General features: G+C 44.2%; 1 protein-coding gene across 1 annotated transcript in view; it reads right to left on the minus strand.

The window, feature by feature from the left end:
• The window catches only part of GALNT3 (polypeptide N-acetylgalactosaminyltransferase 3), a 47969-nt gene extending 44593 nt beyond the window's left edge, over nt 1-3376 (minus strand). The window contains exon 1 of the mRNA XM_036254548.1: nt 3145-3376. The gene's annotated coding sequence lies outside the window, so the exon portion shown is untranslated. The remainder of the gene's footprint in view (nt 1-3144) is intronic.
• Nucleotides 3377-6000: the final 2624 nt, after the last annotated feature.

The following is a 6000-nucleotide window of genomic DNA, read 5'->3' on the forward strand; positions in this document are numbered from 1 at the left end:
GTAATTCATTTAAAATACAATAATGTACAATGAGATTTTATGCAGTTCTTAATGTTTGGGAGATTTAGTCTAGCACCAGGTTTTAAAGTCTCAAACCTTCTAATAAATATTTAATAAGGATTACAGCACAATTTTCTATATTAAAAAGTTCAGCTTGATTTTTTTTTCTTCTTTCAAGCATATGGGGAAGAGGGAGAAAGAGAGTGAGAGGGAGGGAGAGGGGGAGAGAGGGGGGAGAGAGGGAGGGAGACAGAGCTAGTAAGCTGGTAGAAAACTCAGCCTTGAAAAATGTAAATTCAGTAGGATACCATCATTTTCATTATAGACTCCAGCCCATTTGTGGTCATAAAATCAATCCAATGTGTTGAGAGCAATATTTTAAAAACAAAATAAGAAAACATTCATGTTGTAAGATTAAGCACTGTTTTGTGAATCTTGTTTCATTTATACACAAACACACTAGAATGTACTGCATTGTGGCATAGAATGCATTTCTTACTGAGGATCACAATCCAAAAGAAGTTTTTTAAAAATTGGTGTTGAGGAAATAGGCTTGCCAAGCAAAAATCTACCATTGCAAATGGAGGCAAGACCCTGGGTAGCTGCCTCATAAAATAGATTTTAAGCCAATGCAATAAAAGATCAGAGGACTAAATTTTGTTGTCTATGTTGACTCAAAAAATTAACTGTGGCTCTGAAATACCAAGAAAGGATTTAAAATCTCAATACACAGGCCATCTTCAATACACATGTGATTCACAGTGAGAGGAAAAGAATGACGGCCTCAGTCTACCTGAAGTCGAGTATCACCTGGGCAAGTAGAAAAGAGATTAAATCAGAGCTGGACAAAGAATAATTGACTATTATTCTGTCAATACAAAGGCCTTACAAACCATATGAGAGTCAAAAAGATAAACTTACGATAAGTGAGAATGTGGGAGGTAAAAAGTGAAGATAACATGAGCATGAGTCAAGCCACTAGAATAAGAATGCCATGCCTACCACTAACTTGCTGGGCAAACTGAAATTAAACTACCTCTCTATGCTTTGCTTTTTCACAAACTGGATGGGTTGACTGAATCTCCAAGTGAGAAGGGGATCCTGAAAATGCTAAGACTAGAGGAGATTCCTGATTTCTTCAGTATTTCAATCTAAAAAGTATTATTTTTCCAATTTTACAGATAGTTTCACTACTGTAGCTAATGCAAATGTGTTACAGTTCTCCCTGGAGTTAAAAGTAAAGATATTCTATAATATTTGGCCCAATAATCAGTGAGGATTAAGTTACTACTCTAAATTGAGAGAGCAACACCTACCTCTAATTTTTAAACAGTATGAAGCACATTTACTGCTCTGTATGAAGACAAGATTAAGAAGTCAGACAAGGTTCTTTAGAGAAAAGCAGAAAGCACTGATTGAAAATATCCCATTATGTCCCCTCACACTGTGGTTGACGTTTTAGATTTTAATTGCAATGCTTTTTAAAAAAAAAAACACTATGTTGCCTGAGGCATTTTATGTTAAATGTGCAATTTAATATATGTGTGTGTGTGTGTGTGTGTGTGTGTGTGTGTGTATATATATATACACACACATATATATATGTAATTAGCAAAGACAAAACTAAAACTAGGTAGTGGAATTGCCATTTATTATTAGAAATTTCTATGTAAAAACGCTGATTAAAGCAATATAAAAAGAAAGATGGTTGGTACTAAATTGTACAGAATGTTGAGACTAATACATATGTATGCTAAACTTCAGATATTAAAAGTTAAATTTAAAGAAATCTAATTGTAGGTTATGAATTAAACCTCATGTATTTCAGCCACAAACTCAAAGAAAAATTCATACTGTTAAAGCAGCAGCAGATTTTCCCACAACCAGAAATTCTCAAATTAAAGTACAGCAACTTTCTGATTTTTTAACAATAGAATTTGAGTTTAATTATTTCCATTATGTAGTATAAGCAAGTTATGTTAGCAAGTTATCTATATATAGCAAGTTATGTTAGCTTAACGTTGCCTAGAAATCAGGAAAACTGGTAACTCGATGGGGGTTCTAAAAACAGAAATAGTTATTTGATGATTCGGAAGTGAAGTGTTTTGATGAGTTTTAAGAGAAGGAAGTGCTTTGATGAATTTGAGAGAGAAGAAAATAAAAATCGAATGTAAGCACCAGTTTCACCCTCAATTCTTAGGCTTCAAAAAAGCCTAATTAAGCAAGGAAAGGAATTTGAGCCTGGCACACCCAGTTTCAGACGTGGCAGGATCCTGAAACAAAGTTTTTTTTTTTGAACCTTTGAGTCATATGCCACAGGCAAACCATAGCTGCGATACACAGGTCGTTAAGTCAACAGGTCCTTTAACGACACGGTGTGGGTGTGCGGTTGGTGAATGGCAGCGGGGTTTCCTCCTGCCACGAAGAAAAGAACTCTTCTTGATCAAACCAGAAAGTGGGCGCAGCTCTGGCTTAGGGAGCGCACCTGGAAAAAGTAGGGAGCGAGAGCGAGCGAGCAAGAGAGACAGGAGAGGGAGAGAGAGAGAGAGAGAGAGAGAGAGAGAGAGAGAGAGAGAGAGAGAGAGAGAGATGTCCGCGTCCCGACCACAGAGCGCTTTCCAAACCACTCGGAAACCATTTAAATGGCTCGGGCGGCCGCGGTTTCCAGCTCAGGACTGTCTGGGGTCCGGCTGGGAAAGCTGCCTGGCAGTCATGCCCTCCCGCGTCCCGGGCTTGGCCCCTTCGGGCTCGGGGGCGGGAGGACACTGGCAACCTGTTAGACCGAGTGGAAACTCGGCCGCCTCGCGCCTGGCCCAGCCCCTCCGACTCCCCACTCTGCGACCCTCGCAGGGACAAGCTCCGGACCACCAGGACTTCGGAGCTGGCCCCAAAAGTGACTGACAGGGGTCACCGCGGGCGGCAGGGCTACCTCCTAGGAGCCACCGCCCCCCCCCCCGGCCGCGGGCGCCCCTTCCGGCCTCTCCCGAGAGGGCAACTGAAAGCTGCTCTCGAGACCATCTCCAACCGGCCACCGGGACCGTGCCCCCTGCCCATCGCGTGAACCTCCGCACCCGTCCACCACCCCGCTCCGGCTCTACCCAGGGGCTCCCGAACCCCTGGCCGAGCGCCGGCTCTCCGGCTTACCTGGCGGGTGGGCAGGGCAGGGCGGCGGGAAGCGGCGGCCGGGCGGGCGCTGGACGTGGGCCGGGCGCCAGGTGCAGGTGGTGGCGGCGGCGGCTCCGGTTGCTGTCGCTACAGTTGCCTCTCAGTCCAGCTCCTCCTCCGCCACCGCCTCCTGCCTTCCCGCGGGGCCTCCTGAGCGGCCAGGAGAGGCCGTACCAAGGCTCCGCTTCCTTCGGAGTCTCCCAGGTGAGCTCCAGCCTGCGACGTCGGCAGGGGCGAGGCCCCTGTCCCGCGCCTGCGCGCCAGCCTCCTGCCCCGCCCCAGCCCTACCTGAGCGCTCCAGGTAAGGACCCGGACCGCGTGCGCGGGGAGGGTTCGCCGTCCCGGCGGAGCGCGGCCGCCACGCGGCTCCTCTCCCGGTGGTGGGCGAGGCTGGTTCTCCGCGCCAGACGTGCCTCAGCCCGTCGACACTGAGGAGCCCTGCACTGACCTGGGGGCAGTGGTCACCGGGTCACCAGAGCACAGTCTGGGTCCTTGGGGAAACAGGTCTAGATTTCCCTGCCACACTTCTCTCCTTCCTCTTTGGTTCGCCAGAATGAAGGGACTCGCTGCCCCGCGGCTGGGGGGCCCAGTGCCTCCGGGGACCACTCCTGACCGCAGCCTCTGTGGGCTGGTACGGTTTCCTCGAGCAGGGGTCAGCAGTTTGTGTCACCGGCGAGGTTCTGAGCTGTTGGAGGAGCTTCCTTCCCATGTAGTCTTGATTTCATCACTTGACTCACTTCAGCGCAGCTAGTGGTTTCCGTTTCTGTGAGCGCGCGCTCTGGTAGGGGCGCCTCACGTCCAAAGGAGGAGCCTTCCTCTTCCACAGAAGAGCCGCTGGCCCTCGGCGGAGCCTCGCTCGTTTGGGGCGCACCACCCCTCCCGGGGTTGATATCGAAAAGCAAACCGATTCCCAGATCAGAGGGGAAGCAGCGACAATAAAGAAGAGCCCGCCGTCCTGGTTTGGAAAGAGACTGGTTTCCTGGAGGGGACTGAAGGTTTGCAGAAAAGCTCAACCTCTGTTGGGTAGGTGAGAATGCAGACTCTAGGGAGGTGATGGGTTCTGCTGTTGTTTTTAAGACAAAAAAAAAAAAAAATGTTAATGGTATTTTTTTCCTTTTATGATTTTTACTACTTTCTGTTTCAGCCTTCCTTCTGATGTTATGACAAACCTTGACATACCCGAAACCAGGACTTGAAATGACCTTCATACCTTTCTATGAACTCATTCATTTATTCGGCTGTCTCTTCAATATGCATCGGAATATAAATAGAAAAGTCGCTGTAAACGTTTTGGTGATGTGCTTAGATATAAGGTGGCAGGTTTTTTCTATAAAGTTTAGTTGTGGCCTTCCTCCTGCATTTTGACACATAATCTATGGTTCTTAATTATTGGTATGTCGGTGTTATGCATGACCTAAAAATATGGTTTTGAAAGACCGTTTAGTACAGTATCAACAGGTATAGCTTTAGCTTTAGAACTTGCCTAGTCTGACATTGATTTTAGCATCCACAGTGCTATTTTATACCACACCTATGAATTAGATTTAAAACTTTAGTTAGTTGTTTGTTTTGTGTATTGTGCCTACTTTGTAAGCATCAAGGAAACTTTGTGTTGGGACATTTTAATAGTAGTACCTATCAGTAATTTTTACGCTCTCCTTTCCCCCATAAAAGTTTAGTTCAGCCCTGGCCGGTTGTTCAGTGGTTAGAGCATTGGCCTGCAGTCCAGAGAGGCCCGGGTTCGGTTCCTGCTAAGGGCATGTACCTCGGTTGCAGTTTGTCCCTGGCCGTGGTTGGGTTGTGCATGTGGCAACCACTTGATGTGCCCCTTTCACGTTGATGTTTCTCTCTCTCTCTCTCCCTCCTACTCTATCTGAACAAAAAATGGAAAAATGTCCTTGGGTGAGAATTAAAAAAAAAAAGTTTAGTTCAGGAACTACTTATGTATATGATCATACTAACTTGATAATATTTGATAATATTTGTCCTTCAGTCTACAGCTGGACACACTAACTACCCAAGTCCCCACTCCCCAACCATATATATATATATATATATATATATATATATATATATATATATATATATATATATATATTTTAGGTACTGCAACTGGATTTGCTGTTTGCCTCAAAATGGAGTTTAGAGTATTAATCTTTGAAAACTTTGAGAGCAATCCTAAATGTATAACCAAAAATTCTGTATCTCTTGTCTTGGACCATCCATCCCTGAATGAGGGAGGAACCAAAGATTATCAGAGTCTGATTCCCCATCAGGCAAAGATAAACAATTTTTACAGACCACAGATGAATGTAGAATAGCAATCTGGAATCAAAGACAGAGATGCAAAACTAGTTAAGTCAAATAACAGTGGAAAAGAGAAGCTAGGGCAGAGCCATAAAAAGAGAGAGCAAGCAAATGCAACCAAAATGCTGCATGAAGAGTGAAAAAGAACAGAAATAAAATATAAAAACCAAAAGTTACTAAAAATTGACTGTCAGTTCTACAATGGAGACATAATTTAAACAGTATTTCTGGATCTGGCATACCTACGAGCATTACACATACTACTTCATTTCATTCTGAAAGCAGTCTTAAAATTAATGGAAGTTGTTTACTTAACAATAAAATGGAAATGTTACAGGCCCACGGGAAAAAATATTATTATGCTGAAATGTTTAATTTTAGCATAATACTTTCTTGCCCTAAATCTAATCAAAGGGTGGATTTTTTAAAGTATCATACCATTCAAAATTATGAAATAAAGAACTTGTTTTATAAAGGGAAAATTAGCATTTTATCATAAAATGAAACCCAGGAGCCTTAGTGTAGACA

This window comes from Molossus molossus, unplaced genomic scaffold (genome assembly GCF_014108415.1).
Source record: "Molossus molossus isolate mMolMol1 unplaced genomic scaffold, mMolMol1.p scaffold_m16_p_11, whole genome shotgun sequence".
Lineage (NCBI taxonomy): Eukaryota > Metazoa > Chordata > Mammalia > Chiroptera > Molossidae > Molossus > Molossus molossus.